General features: G+C 33.5%; 1 pseudogene; it reads left to right on the forward strand.

Moving 5' to 3' along the window:
- Positions 1 to 1,548: 1,548 nt before the first annotated feature.
- Positions 1,549 to 3,590, forward strand: LOC133174897 (uncharacterized; annotated as a pseudogene).
- Positions 3,591 to 17,426: the final 13,836 nt, after the last annotated feature.

Consider the following 17,426-nt stretch of genomic DNA (forward strand, 5'->3'; position numbering starts at 1 on the left):
GGCTTTGCTGTGTTTGAGAAGAAGATTTTTAAAGATTTTCTTATGTATTAATTAATATTCCTATGTAAACCTTTGTTCGTTCATTGTAACCCCACCCTACCCCGGAGGGTCATGATTTGAACAAATCTGAATCTACAGTCCTGAGGATGCTTCCATATTAATTCGACCAATCATGGCTAAGATTTTTCCTATGTATTCCTTTGTAAAACTTTGTTCTCTCATTGTGGTCCTACCCTACCACCGGGGGTCATAATTTGCACAAGCTTGAAACTATTCTACCTGAGGATGCTTCCATATAGATAGGACCAATCATTGCTTTAATTTGCTGTTCTTGAGAAGATTTTGAAATGATTTTTCCTATGAATTCCTATGTAAAACTTTGATTGTCCATTGTGGCCCCACCCTACCTTCTGGGGTCATGATTTGAATAAACTTGAATCTACACTATGTAAAGAAGGTTTAACATGTTTCAATTTATTTTGGTAAAGTGGTTCTTGAGAAGAAAATTTTAAAATGATACCACCAATTTTTACTTATTCTAAATTATCTCCCCTTGAAAGAGGGCGTGGGACTTTATTTGAACAAATTTGAATTCCTTTCACCCAAGGATGCTTTTTGGCAAGGTTGGTTGAAATTGGCTCAGTGGTTCTTGAGAAGAAGTCGAAAATGCGAAAAGTTTACAGACGGACAGATCTCGACGGACTGCATGCAGACAAAATGTGATTAGAAAAGCTCATTTGAGCTTTCAGCTCAGGTAAGCTTAAAAAGTAGAGATAATCTGAATAACTTTTCTGTACTTATTATTGTACCTGAAATTATTCAGATCTTATTGTAAAATGGATCCCATATAACTTCACAAATACGTGTATAAGTTTTAATGGCAGCAATGCATTACTCTAAAAATTCCTACACTATCTGAATCAATACATTTTGTTGACCATTCTAACTTTACATATATACATGACACAAAACAGTCCTAAAATTTTCTTGTCCCCTAGACTCCTGCCTCTGAAATGTTTTTTTTTCATGACTGCACAATTCAGTTAATTTCAAGTTAACTAATTAATGGCATATTTTTACCCAGTGCCCTCCTTGATTCTTCCCTGTTTATGGTAGCTATATCATATAGATAATGCTATATACTAAAACAGTGGTAGTGGATTTCTCTATACTAATTATAGCATCGAAAACTTTTATAAGTTTTAAGGTTTCCTTGAAAAAATAAACATGGATTCTATTAGAACGTCACAAATGTAAGTTTTAATGACAGCAGTATACTACTCTTAAACTGCCTTGTACACTATCTGAATCAGTATATTTTGTTGACATCTGTTTTAATAGTACAAAACAATTAATATTCTTACATTAAAGTTTAGTTTCCTCCATTAATAATAAATAAAAATATTGAGAACAACTAAATAACACATATAAAACATTTTTTAATAGAGAATTACACTCAAAGTTTTAAAGTAAAAATATGAATTAATGATGATGATGATTGTTACTAAATAGGCATATTCTACAAGATATATATAAAATCCTCCTTTAATTTTTACCAGTAAGACAGCCATACAACACATATCAGAGTCAGTGTTTGTGGGACTGTGTCGTAAAGTGGGGACCTCACAACTGGTGGCCATGAGGAGAGATCTGGTGGACATCTTTGATATAATGGAAAATCAAGCGAGAACAAGTGATAAGGTCAGTGTGATGTTGAGTGGAAGTTACAGAGAAGGATTCAGACTGGAAAGATCAGATTTAGACTTTATGTTCTGGCCAAACAATTACAGTGTGATCTGGGAATTATCTCAGTCTCAGTATTACAACACACACAGACAAACACTGATCCTCTGTGACTGTTCTGATAGTCCACCAGGATTTACTTTGTTATATTTACTGACGCCAAGCATGGACAGAAAATTCCAGAGAGCTTGTGTTAGAATTAATAACAGACATTATATATCTAGTTGTATATACAGACAGATCATGTGTTCTCTATCACCATTTAATTCCACTCCGCATGGACCCTGTGCCAGTGGAACAGATCGAACAATAGAATATGACCATGCCTTCTGTTTTGTTAGTGACTTTTGGCCTCCATCTGCCTCCTCATGGATAGATAGATGTCACTCATGGCTCCAGCCTCATGTTGTTAATGATATAGTAAAAAATGGATGTCACTTTGTGGCAATTGGACATAAGCTAGGAAGTAAGGAAGACCATGAATGGAGAATTTCTTTCTCTCTGGCAGAACACAAACTTGTGTATGCAATGAACCACTGTCAATTCTTAACTTATAGCTTACTTAAATTGTTCTTAACAGAAATGATTAACAATGGAGTAGGTGATGATAATAAATTACTGTGTTCCTATCACATGAAGACAGCAGTTTTCTGGGTGATTCAACAAAATACATTACTTCATTTGTGTCCACAAAATCTCCTGGGGGGTTTCTGGGTCTGTTTTAAACTCATCCTCAAATGGGTGTATGAGGGGGTCTGTCCCAACTTTTTCATTCCAGGTAACAACATGTTTCTGAGTAAAATTCATGGCAAAAATCAACATCAATTATTTGTGAGATTGTATAGGTTGTATGAGAAGGGTTTAACATTCCTGCTACACAGTCCCTCCATTAGGTCTTATATTATGAATGTCCTTTATAACCCCAGACTCTCCATCTGTACAGATGAACATACTCTGATTTCTGAGACTGGGTTTGATTTTAATCTATTTCAGGAAATACAGAGACATATCACAATTTCAAAATTGAACATACAAAGTTGTATGAGACATCTACATACAATAGAACAGATGATGTGTTCACCCCTCCTGACACAGTATCAAGTCGTACAGCTACAGAAATTTACAGCAAATGTCCTTCAGAAAACTGCTTTTATATTATACATGGAAACTTACACACATAACAACAAACTGAGGTATAGAGCTGACAAAATGTCCTGTCACATGCTGAAGTTAGCAGCCAAATTTGGTTGTATTACTGACATGCTGTTTATAGCCATGTATTATTACAAGACACTTAGATACATGCAAGCTTTATCTATTATAGAGATGAGCAAGGTCAAGTTAGCACAGCCCTATGTGATGCATTGGTTTTATGTAGATTCAGAGATGTATACTGAGGCTGTAGGGGGACAGTCCTGGTCTTCAAAGATGAGACAGGCTGTAGCACTGGTTATCAGACTTGACAATAGAATCCATTACATCAGTGAATTGATACCTGAACAACAGTTCGCTCTACAAAACAAATGGCCTGCATTATACATCCCACCTTTGATACTATTATACATGCTAGAGATCTTGTGCTACAGACAATTAGACACAATGAGAGTACAAACAGCTCTAGACAATCTACAGACCCTAGTTCACTATGATCAGGGACAGCTTACACCTTTTGATCTCAGAGACATATCGTGGCAGATTCTGGGGATCTGTCAATTTGTGACAGGGAACCTACAGGCTGCTCTATACTCATACCAACAATCTCTCAGACAAGAACCATTCCACAAAATACACACAGCTACAGAAATGAGAATACACGAAGTCCGTCTACAAAATCAATAAATTTGTAATATAAATGTTAAGTATTTGTCTAGTACTGTTAACCTGATAGAGTTTATAACCTTTATCATGTACATTGTGTTTTTGAAGAAGATGTAAATCAATGCAAAATGAAAAAAAGGTTGAACTTTCAAAGCTTACAAAAAAAAAAACCAAGCAAACAAAAACAAAACAAAACAAACAAACAAACAAAAAAGAACAACAACAACAATTATAAGAGTACATATTATCATAGTTAAACATGTATTGTATTTTGTTGTGTTTTTTTATTATTAGGAGGTAGTTGTGCGAGGGCTGTTCGGAAATTATTGAGACATTTACCTTTACTCCTTAAAAGACAAATTCATAAAAATTTGTGAAGAATTTTATAAAGAACAAAGAAAGCAAATGTGCAAAAATTTCTAATCTATAAGATAAATATATTTTTCAGGTGAAATAATGAGCATGCATATGTCTATCGATCTGGAGCAGCATCACAACGCCATTTTAACGTCACGTCAGCCGGAGATGTTTTCGCATGTGAAACGATCAGGAAACGTTTACTCTTCTTTCTCTGTCATCACATATAACATTCCAAAAAGTCTCTTTTCTTAAACGATTCTTTAAAAAAAATTTAAATAAGATGTGTAATGTTGCTACCCCAGTGTAAAATTTACATGCCGTGTCATATATCGGTACTGCATCAGGCAGTACCGATTTATGCAACGCTGGTCAACGTTTAGTCCGTAAGAAATAATGGGGGTTGGAGCGTTTGTTTTTACTCTGGTTGAATTACTTGTAAGAAAAAATACAAAGCCTTAGATATGTTTTTTTTCTCGTTGCTATTGTTTTAACATGTCATTAAGTCGGGAAAAGAGTTCCGCATAGCGCTGCACAAAATTTTACGTATGCTCGCTGCGCCGCCTTGACGTAAAAATCCATTTTGTTGTCGTTATCAAATTTCTATACCGCGCTTGATTTTTTTTTATGATCTCCGTATTTCTGATCGAAATTCTACCAAACGCACAAAATGAAGTCAAAATTTAATTGAAAAATTATATACATAATTTGAATTATTTTCGTTCTTACTATGGGGTCCACCGGGAGTTTGAACGTTTGTGTTACATATTTTCAATATCTAATTTCGTGACTGTGCCAGGTACCCCTACCATTGACACATTAATATACCATTGAAATGAAGAAATAACATATTTGTAAAATATTTCTTGCTTTTATTAATTCTTAGTGTTTTTCAAAAGTATATGCAAATTTCAACGAAAGACGTTCATTAGAAAGAAGAATAGACACAGTGTCTCAATAATTTCCGAACAGCCCTCGTAAAATCATACAAATAAACTATATATTTTTTTCAATGTGTACCAGGAATAATGTAACAATTGAATAAAGAAATAAAGTTCACGTTTTCATGAATGTTGCAAAAATACCCTGGCTTATAACAACTTGTCTCCTAGATGGAAAGAAGCAGAGAAGATATCCAATTAAATGTTGTATTTTTACTATAGATGTAACGAAGTCAACAAAGGAGTTCCTCCCCTGACCAGGTGGCAGGAAGTTCCCTCAGTTCGATCAGTACAGTCAACGCGGTTTATGCATTTACCGCGCACGCGCACCCCCGCGGTGTGAATCTCATCACGGTTAGTACAGGTGTCTCAGGTAAAAACCGCGTGCCCCCGCGGTTTGGCCATCCAGGTAATTCACACCGCCGCTGTGCAGCCGCAATTTTCAAATAGCGTTATATATGCCTTGAACTTCATTTAACGTGCATGTAGCGAAAGTCAAGCAATGTGTTCATTCTATTATAAGCCACAACCTTCGATATAAATTACTGTAGGTGATATATATAGTTTTACGACTATGCAAGGTAGTATACCCAATATGCTATTCATGATATTCGATATTAATTAATATATTCGTGGTGTGTTCTGTAAATGTTAGATATATTTTTTAGGGGATTTGATTAAAGAATGCATCTATGAAACGTCATTCCTATCTAAATGTACATGTATTCCGGGCGTAGCTCTTGAAATCAGTCGGAATGGGATATATTGAGGATATTCAATGTTTTGTAGATGAATATGGAATTTATTTCACAAGTGGGACAGGATTTTTGATATTTTCACGAGTGCAAAGCACGAGTGAAAATATCAAAAAATCCTGTCTCACAAGTGAAATAAATTCCATATTCATCTACAAAACATTGAATTTTCTGTTTATTACATTTTCTTTGATTTTTCCTTTGCCTCTGTCTTTTCTTAACACAGTGTCATAGCTAGGCTTGATGTCATAGTTGAGCGGTTGAGACGTCATAGCGTAGCAGTTGTGAGATTGAAAACATTATATATCATGGATTTTAGCAACATATTTGGAAAGAAAATTGCAGTTTTAGCTCTATTAAGATGTTTAGTTACTATCTCTACCTTAGGACAGGCCAGAAATTATTTTTTACTTTCTTTGATATCCTTTCACACTGTGAGAGAACATCATTTTGGTATTCTTTCACACTGTAAGAGAATATCACTTTTATTCAATAAATAAATTACAGTATTTCAATGTTGAAAATGTAATAATGTGTGTAATTTGATGGCCTACCAGTCCGTAGACAATATGTAAAATTACGTAATGTCTAGAGCTTGACCTGGAACTCATACTTGTTCCTCACACCTGTATACTCTACAAGGTGCGATCCCCTACACCAGCCCTACACCATGTACACAAGCGTCCCGAAAGCAGATCAGTAAAACTGTCATATAACATCTTTCACATTTACATCAATCATTCTCAAACAATTGCTCGTTATTATTATATTATTGATGTGCTTTGGTTTCAAACAATTAATTCTAAAAAATATACGAATTATGTCAGCTAAAATCAACATGAATTAAAATCATGAAATGGTTCGGTTTTGAATAAATTCACAAGTACATTGTTGTTGGATCGACAACATTACAAGTTTCATGATATTGTGCTTTATCCCGTAGTTAACTATAGCCAAAATAATCTGAGTAATCGGAATTTAATTTAAAAAATACATTTTTTTTTCAATATGACCAAAGTGACTCTGTTGGACACTCATAATGTTGATTCACCGGAATATATTAATACAAGAAACATTGAGAAACTGTACCTAAGAAAAAAAAAAAGAAAACATCAAAATATGATTTTATACATACATGTAGTTGTAATTAATTTTTAAAATTTACGATATGCAGATGACTTGCATTTTAAAAGTTAATTTCGATGTAACTTCCATCTCCACAAATAACCCCCCACCCCAATCTACGGTGACACTTACTCCTACAAGTAAGAGCCTCGGTTAACGCCCCTACGCTCCTTATATACCTCGGACTCTTACATCCGAAGGCCATTTTCTTACGAGCTCGTTCCGCCTGAGATTTTGGGCGGAACATATAATGCGTGAAATAAACTGTAAACAAGTAATTCTCAGGTACCTACGTGTAGCATGGGGTATACAAGTCACAAGAAATCCTAAAATCCGCTTTATTCAGTATGCACCATTGTTCATTAATCAAAATTGTCATTATTTTAATTTGTCACCAGAATTACTTTCGATTTGACTTCATGCTAATTTTGCGGATTGCTAGTCAGAAAACGAAAATTTCAATGATTTCATAGCAGAAAACTAGTTTCGTTTCGTCATATATTCTGCATTCCATTCCCGAATTTCAAACAGACGACTTGTTTTCATTTCTGCTTCGATTTTAAAAATAATGGATTTATCGCTAATAAGAGAGATTAACATTGTTTTATGTGTAAGTTTTATCGCAAATAGTGAATATTTTATTGTTTCGTGTCATTCGTTAATGTTTAAAGCCTGAATTTTTAATTAAACAATTTATTTCAACTTGGGATTTCAGCGGCGAGAATTTTTACAATGGATGCTAGAGGTTACGCGGCGCCAAGTCAAAAGTATCTCGCCGTGAACCTCTAGCATGCTGGAGTACGGTGACACTATTAATTTGTCTTACTCCATGTACACAGTCAAAACTTTCCGTCACAACTTTGGGTAAGGGTTTACTTCCCAAAACCGATAGCTATAAGCCAAATTGATTGTGAAAATATTGTGTTAATGTATGTAATTTCATCCCCCCTAAAAAAAGGGCGGAGCAAAGTTTATTCGTGTGAATGCATTTAAAATGCTTGTACCATATGTACACCGTCTAAGCAAGAATTTACTGAAAAGCAATTCATAAAGTTCCACCAAAACAATATCGGAACTGTGTGAAGTTAGCATTGGTTAGTAACTCTGTGTTGTCCTCGGTAGATCTAGTACATGTATACACAGTGTACATGTAGCTGCATTAACTAATCTTGGTCTCCTTAGTAACTGTGTATTGTGCGCGTTCAAGCGGAGAGGGATTTCCTGTCACTGTACATGTGTTGGATATAATTTCACACCTTTGAGAAAGACAAAGGCTTTGGATTAAGTGTATTTTATTTTTGCAACATATTGACAGTTGTTAAATATAAAATCATAGACCGGGAAAATTATGATTTCCGACCCCCTACCCCATCCCTGAGTTCTCCACTGTTGTCTGAACTTCATATTATTTTTTTTTTAAACATAAGGTTGTATGTTTTGATAAAATTACAGTCGGATTCACATCACAAATGTCTGATCTTAATAAATTTGAATGAATTTCTCTGTATATAAAAACAAAATGTTGGGATGTTAACGCTGAGGGCTATCCTACGTGTACATGTACCTACAAAATTACGGCAAGCTATTTTATTGTGTAGTTAATCCCATACGATGACAAGGTACCCGAAGCCATAGAAGTTTTGAATAAATCTAGGGTAGAAATAATACTAATTCTTATACCAGGAAAGCGTCACGTGTCACAGAGGTCATCGGAAGTGTTTTTCTGAGCTTTGTGATTTTTCACAAATTTCTGGGGAATTATAGCCAAAAACTGTAATTCTTCAGGATGAAAATCATCTTGTCAGCTCTATGTATGTATATAGAAACTTTTGTGAATTTTTTGTGAGTTTTGACTTCGATTCTAAATCTTTTTTTTTCTCTCTCTCTTCGGATCTGAGTAACTGAGCACTGCTCAGTAGCCTATACCTGTGTTCGCTGTGTTCGGTTGAATACTCTTCACCGAGAGATAACTCTAACGGTTCTAACAGTTCTATTGATAGCATAAACAATAACAATGGAAATGTTAAAACCTGTATATGTGAAAAACTCTGAGCTTCCTCATGAAAATAACAATAGAATTACAGACTATGAGTTGTCGATTGCTGTGGCTTCGTGTGTGCAAGATCTTAAATGTGTACAAAAAGATCGTGATCTTTGGAGGTTCTATGTAAACAGTTTGGAAAGCCGAGTAAAACTTTTACACGAAGGCTTTGAGATTCGAAATATCAGTGTGAAGATTTACGATATAAATCCCTTTTCTGCGGGTATTTCTAGCCCAAATAAGGATGTTATGAAAATAACGGTCAAGGGTGTCCCTTTATCCGTTGACGATAATGAAGTGAAGAAAATGCTTCAAAAATTCAATCTTACCTTTACTAGTGAGCTCAAATATGAGAAAATCCGTCACCCGGAAACTCATAAGATGACAGGAATTCTAAATGGCAATAGATTTATTTATGTGAAAGCTCTGCAGGCCGGGAATTTTCTCCCACGGACTAGCAAATGCGCAGGCCTAAAATGTTTCATTTATCACTATGGACAGTCCTCAAATAAACGCACCCCTTTTTGTACCCAGTGCTGGGAAGACTCACATTTCAAAAAAGATTGTCCTAACAACCCAAGATGCAAAGTATGGAAGTTAGAAGGGCATAAGCCAGGCGACCCAGAATGTGAACACTTTAGAGAGCAAAATGCCGATGTTGTTCCATTCTCTGGAGAGGCAAACTGTCTATCAAATTTCTACCCTTGCAATATAAACATCTTTGGCTTTGACCACAAATCAGACGAACATGCATATCAAAATGTAAAAGCAATGAGAAGCTGCGACATTCCACGAGCATCGGCTATCCAATCGGCAAAATCGGCTCTGGAAGCGAAGAGAAACGGCAATATGGTCACTCCTTCTCCTAGCTTTGTTACCAATCAAGTCTCCTTGATGGCTGAGATAATTGAAGCCAAAGCTGCTCAGGGTTCAGAGATGATTAAAGATCTAAAAAACACCAGGGAACCTAGCAACTCAAGTAGAAAAGCACAAAAGTCGACACGTGACGATGGATAGACCAAAGTTCTACTTCCAGACACCCAAGGAATTCCTGGTTCATAGTAAACAAGTTACGTTATGTACTTGTAATCTAATCAAGCTGATGGAATATAGAGATATACTTATATAATACGAATTATTTAAAATGGATACAGTGAAATTCATTTCTGTTAATGCACGAGGCTTGAATTCAAAAGAAAAAAGAGAAAAAGTTTATACCTGGATATTAGATACAAATATAGATATATGTTTTATCCAAGAAACGCATTACATTGAGAAAAACGAATTTCAATATGATTGTAAATGGCCTGGAAAATCTGTTCATGCTTTCTCAGATTCAAATTATAGTAGAGGTGTTTCTATTTTATTGAAAAAAAATTTAAATGCTGAAATACTTGATACGCATAAGTCTAATGATGGCAGAAAACTGCTTGTTAACATCAATATTAATGATAAAACTTACACTTTGATCAATGTTTATGCACCATACAAAGAATCAAATAGAATAGTTTTTTTTTCAAAAGGTTGAAAACATTTATTAATATTAATGCACTTAATCAATCACATATTATTTTATGTGGGAACTTTAATTGTAGTATTAATAACACAAATGATAGGAGTGTTAAAATCCTGAAAGACTGTGTAAATATCTTAAATATTAAAGATCTATGTTTTGATAAATATAAAAACCTAGATGGTTTTACATGGTGTGACGCTTCTGATACTCCCAAAAGTAGAATAGACTTTGTCTTTATAAGTGATGAACTACTAAATCAATTTAAAAATATATCAATTAGAAAGATTCCAGGAACGCATAGCAATGGAATAAGAATGTCTGATCACAGAATGTTGAAATTTGAATATAAAACGGTTGAAAATAAACGGGGGACGGGATATTGGAAAATGAATACGTCTATCTTAAGCGAGGATGATTATAAGAAAAGTATTATTCAGCTAATATGAAATACTGAAAAGCTAGATAAACCATATCTGGAAAAATGGGAATTAAATCCTGAAACAAGATGTCAAAAATATTTCAATTAATTTCTCCATTAAACGCCAAAAAACTTTTAAACAAAAAATAATGGATATAGAAAAAGAAATTTCTGAAATTGAAAATTTACCACATTATTTAATAAATATGAATAGGAAACGAGAATTAGAAACTCAATTAAGCAACCTTTATGATAATAGGACAAAAGGGGCACAGATTAGATCACGTGCCAAATGGGTTCAAGAAGGTGAAAAGAATACAAAATATTTTCTAGGTCTCGAAAAAAAAACACATCAGATTCATAACGTTATTAATGAAATTGAAACTGATCAAAAAGAACTACTTTCTACAAACTGTGATATTTTAGGAGAAATGTGTAACTTTTATGAAAAACTATATAGCTCAAAATTGATACCCGATAACAATATAAACTCATATCTAAACGAATGAAATACAGAACCCTTAACAGAAAATGATAAAAATGCATGCGATATGTTTCCTACTCTTGAAGAATGTAAAGAGGCAGTTATAAATTTAAAGACTAACAAATCCCCAGGATTAGATGGAATACCAAATGAATTTTAACAATGCTTTTTGAAACATTTATATCCACTATTTTATGGTATGTTAAAAGAAATATTCCAAAACAACGAGATGAGCTTCTCGCAGAAACTTTCTGTTGTATCATTAATACATAAAAAAGAAGTAAATCCTTATTGAAAAATTATAGACCAATTTGTCTAACAAATACTGATTATAAAATAATTGCTTGTATTTTTGCTAGACGCTTACAAAAGATAATTGATAGTTACATAGGAGACGAGCAAACCGCGTATATTAAAGGGAGATTCATAGGAATAAATGCCAGGTTAATTCTCGACATTTTTGACTACTGTGAAAACAACAATTAAGATGGTTTACTGCTTTTTTTAGACTTTGAAAAGGCATTCGATTCCGTAGAATGTAATTTTCTTTTTAAAACCCTCAAAAAATTTAACTTTGGTAATTGTTTTATAAAATGGATAAAAATCCTATATAAAAATTCTACTTTCCGATTAAAAAATAATGGTTGGATCTCCAAAACATGCGAAATGAATAGAGGAATTCGGCAAGGATGCCCAATATATGCAATATTATACCTTTTTGTAGCGGAAATATTGTCAGTAAGAATTAAAAACAACATCTACATTGAAGGTTTTAAATATAAAAATTCAGATAAAGAAATAAAAAATATACAAAACGCAGATGATATGACATTGGCACTTAAAAACATTGAATCATTATCCCAAGCTATAAGTACAATAGATCTATTTTGTAAACACGCGGGATCAAAAATCAATTTAAACAAGACAGAATGTATCCTTTTAGGCTCTTTAAAAGATCAATACAACAATATGGAAGGTATAAATATAACAAATCATGTAGTGAAATGTTTAGGAATATACCTAGGACATGATAGTATAGAATGCTACTATAAAAATTGGATGAAAATATATCATGAAATAGAAACTTTATTTGAGTCTTAGAAGAAAAGAAAATTAACACTTTTTGGCAAATGTGCTGTAATAAATAACTTAGCTATTCCTAAGTTGATTTATAAGGCCACAATACTAGAACTACCAGATAAAGAATATGTAAAAAAGTTAAATAAATTAATTTTCAATTTTATTTGGAATAAAAATGAACGAATAAAAAGAAATACTGTGATAGGGGAAGTAACTGAGGGTGGCATAGGTTTGACAGATATAGAATCAAAACTAAAGGCATTAAAGGCAGCCTGGGTTCCTAGACTGCTGTTAACCAAGCATGTGATAAAGGATTTTTTAAACAGCTTTTGTAAAGCTCTAAGTATTGATTTGCAGTATCTTTTAATTACATCAGAAACAGTTATAAAAAGATTTGATATTGTTCAACACATGCCACTTTTTTATCAAGAAGTTTTTTCATGCTTTAACCTTTGCAAAGAAAACACAAAACTAGATACAGCACACACATTTTTGACACAACCTATTTGGTCCAATAAGACCTTTACCCAAAAGGGAAAATCATTTTGCTTTCAAAACTGGGTGAAAAGTGGAATCTTATATACAAAGCACTTATTTAATGAAAATGGAAATTTAAAATCTTAAGACGATCTTTCATGTGTTAATAAAAACAAAAGTAACTTGCTTTGTGAATATATGATAATTAAGACAGTATTTATAAAATACGAACAAATATTTGATTATTCGAAGATAAACTTCATCAAAATAGATAATCCTATCTTAACCCATAAAAAACAAAACACCAAATTTTTCTACTCTAAATTAAAAGTCAAAGTAAACTTAATGTCGAATTCCGAATAGCAAATAATTCGGACTGGGAAAATATTTATTTACATAAAATAAAATTAATGGAGGACAAAAAGTTAGCCGAATTTAATTACAAGCTACTAAATAATATACTATGCAACAATTTGTTTTTAAGTAAATGGAATAGACAAAAAAAAAAAAAAACAAATAATGTAAAATTTGTCAAAATCAATTGGAGAATACAAGACACTTAATTTTTGATTGTAAAATGTTTCTCAAATATGGAGCACAGTCAGTGAATATGTTGGTTTTCCTGTTCATTGGAAACACATTGTATCGGATTCTGCTTTGTTCAAAACAACACAATAAGACTATACAATAAACTTTTCTATTTTATTGCATGTAAAATATATAAACACAAAATGTTTTGTCGAATTGATAATATTGAAGAAAGTGAAAATTCTCGGATACATGCTTTAAAAGATCTGTTAGGTCCTATGCAAATGTTATGAAAATTATGAAAAATACTAATGAATTCACTTTCAAAATTTGTCTTTGAAATTATAAAATTGTTAAATCTTTTTAATTTTATTTTAAATGAACACTCACTGCAGGGTGGGTCAGTCATCCTGTTATAAAATCAACCTGGAGGTAATGTGGATGGACTCTTTGGATGTTTTTTTTACCTCCGGTTGAATTTGAGTGTTTCTCCAATGCTATATATAAATTTATAAAATCATCATTATAGTTAATTTTACTATTTACAATTGACAAATATTTTTCTTTGTATTAAATATTATGATTTTTTCAAATTTCAATATGATCTATGTGACTATGTCCAAGAAAATGTAAATTGTGTAAAGATATATGTCTGTAATATTTGCATTATTCACACAATGATGTTTATCTGTCTTTTTTTCTGCTGTTTTCAAATATATTATGGAAATATTCAATAATTTATAAACGAAATGAATTACCAATCCAGGGAGCTCCTGGCACCCCAGGTGAGGTATCTACGGAGGGCTTCTGAGGAAGTGTTGCCTCAAAAATATGTTGTATGTTATTGAAAAATAAAAACATTAAAAAAAAAATCTTATACATACGAAAAAATCAATAAATTACGCACAACGGAATGAACTTTGATTTTTAACAAATAATGAAACAAAGCACCCCATTTCATCTGTAAACTTGTTTATACTATGGGGAAAGCACAATCTTTCTCTTATTTTATTTGCACATTGAGAGCTAAGTAAAACTGTATAATAATATTTCTACTACCCAGTGTTTTCAGCTAACACACGCTTCTGATGATCACGGTTACTTACATGTAGATACATGTACCTGGGTAATGCAATCAAGCGGAAAGTTCAAAATGAACTATGCCGATTAAAAAAGACGCCATGATAATTGATACGAGAGAGAGAGAGAGAGAGAGAGAGATTTACTGCACATTCCTAAACATGTTTCAGAATATTTAACTTTTCCATCTATCGAATAATTATCGAAACATTTACGCGTTTCATAAAAAAAGATACTGAATTACGGAGACAAAGGTTATGCTTATGTCGAGGAATTAAGTTATTATTAACAAAATTATTTTAACACATTGATCAAACATCAGAATACTTCTGAAAAACAATCCTACACTACTAAACTTCATCTAAGAAATTCTTCGGTAGTAGTTACATTGTATATATTTTTTTTAATAGCATAACCATTTATACTCAAAACCTGCAATTTAGACCGATGTGTCTGTCAACGGTAAGTCACACCGCCGCGGTCTATGCCTGGCTACAGGTAGGATCGCGTTGAACTAACCGCGGGGGTGTATCGCGGAAAGGATTAATACACCGCGGGGGAGCGCGGTTTAATGCATAATCCACGTTGCCCGTACTGTATGTACTGGTCCCTGCTGACAAAGCAGGTAACAACATTGTTTGTAAGGCTCATTATATAAATTGTATTTTCAGTGGAACTGAGATTCAATTATACAAGTGGAAATCCAACTTATACCCATAGCTCGATTTTCTAGGGAGGAAATTCTTCAAAATCATATGTCAGTTTTGAATATTTTTAATATTCCCAACAACCAACATGAATTTGAATTACCATATCTATATTGGATTCCGATACTTCATAAAAATCCTTACAAAGATACATAGCAGGTTCCAGTAAATGTTCTACCAAGCCTCTTTCTTTACCTCTCACTAAGATATTAACAGTAGTGAAGGAGAAACTTCACATGTACTGTGCAACAATATATTCGAGAAGTGGTGTAAATCAGATGTGGATGCTGAAAATTCCAAGGAACTTTTGGAACATTTGAAATCACAAAATTTTACCAAAATCAGCAACATAAAAACTTAGTACTTTCAACTTTATATACAACTATTCCCCACGATAAATTAAAGTCCAGACTTTCTGACATCGTTGACAGCTGCTTTTTCAATAACAATTTACTTACCTTGTCATTGGTCATTTGCAAAATTACTTTGTTTAAAAACAATCTGATTGTTCACACACGCACTCTGAAGTTGACATTAAAAAGATGCTCGAGTTTCTGATTGACAATATCTACGTGGTTTTTGGAGACCAGGTCTTCCAACAATCTATTGGAATTTCCATGGGTACCAATAGTGCCCCGATATTAGCAGACCTTTTCTTTTGTATTCATATGAAAGAGAATTTGTTCAAAATCTTTTACGTGAAAAGAAGAAAACACTTTCAACTCAACATTTAGATACATCGACGACGTATTCTCAATTAAAGATGGTTATTTCCATTCTTATTTCGACACGATATATCCCGTTGAGCTTGAGAAAAAAGATACCACAGAGTCTGATACATCTGTTTCATATTTGGATATTTTATTAGAAAAAAACGTTAATGGTAATCTAACAACAAAGCTTTATGATAAACGTGATGACTTTAACTTTTCAATCGTCAACTTCCCTTACTTGTGCAGCAATATACCTTTATCACCTGCATACGGGGTTTATATTTCTCAGTTGATTCGATACGCCAGAGCATGCTCTACGTATGAACAATTTCTAAAACGGGCTAACTTTAAGTACAAACAAGTTGATGAAACAAGAATATCAGCAGTCTCACTTACAGTCATCATTTCGTAGGTTCTATGGTTATTACAATGACCTTGTTAGCAAATACATCCCATCATTATTTCAAATGCTGACAAACTTTTTTATGCCCCCGGATAGAAAGATCCCGGGAGTATATTGTTTTTGTCCTGTCTGTCTGTCTGTTTCTTTGTCTGTCTGTTTGTCCATCTGTTGTCAACTTTAACCTTGCCCATAACTTTTGATTGGTTGGAGCTATGACTTTCATATTTCACATGTGTATTCCTTGTGACAAGACCTTTCTTTGGGTACCATCAAATTTGACCTTTTGACCTTGACCTTGGAGTTTGACCCATTTTTGCAAAATTTTATGAGACTTTAACCTTGGCCATAACTTCTGAACAGTTGGTGCTTTGGATTTCAAACTTCACATGTGTATTCTTTGTGACAAGGCCTTCCTTTGGATACCAACAACTTTGACCTTTTTACCTTGACCTTGGAGTTTGACCTACTTTTGAAAAACTTTAACCTTGGCCATAACTTTTGAACAGTTGGTGCTTGGGGAGTTTCAAATTTCACATGTGTATTTCTTGTGACAAGACCTTCCTCTGGATATCAACCTCTTTGACCCTTTGACCTTGACCTAGCAGTTTGACCTACTTTTGAAAAACTTTGACCTTGGCCATAACTTTTGAAAGGTTGGAGCTAGGGCTTTCATACTTCACACATGTAGTCCTTCTGACATCACCTTCCTTTGGACACAAACTACTTTGAACTTTTGACCTTGACATAGGAGTTTGACCTACTTTTAGAAAACTTTAACATTGGCCATAACTTTTGAATGGTTGTTGCTAGGACTTTCATACTTCACATATGTAAACCTTGTGACAAGACCTTCCTTTGGATACCAACTACTTTCTTTGGGTACCAACACTTTTTATCTTTTGGCCTGGATTTTGACTTGCATTTGAGAAACTTTAACCTTCACCATAACTTTTGATTGGTTGGAGCTATGACTTTCATATTTCACATGTGTATTCCTTGTGACAAGACCTTTCTTTGGGTACCATCATATTTGACCTTTTTACCTTGGAGTTTGACCCACTTTTTGCAAAATTTTATGAGACTTTAACCTTGGCCATAACTTCTGAACAGATGGTGCTTTGGGTTTCAAACTTCACATGTGTATTCTTTGTGACAAGGCCTTCCTTTGGATACCAACAACTTTGATCTTTTTTAGCTTGACCTTGGAGTTTGACCTACTTTTGAAAAACTCTAACCTTGG

The sequence above is a fragment of the Saccostrea echinata genome, unplaced genomic scaffold (assembly GCF_033153115.1).
Source record: "Saccostrea echinata isolate AGI-Se365-2 ecotype Australia unplaced genomic scaffold, CSIRO_AGI_Sech_v1 ptg000060l, whole genome shotgun sequence".
Lineage (NCBI taxonomy): Eukaryota > Metazoa > Mollusca > Bivalvia > Ostreida > Ostreidae > Saccostrea > Saccostrea echinata.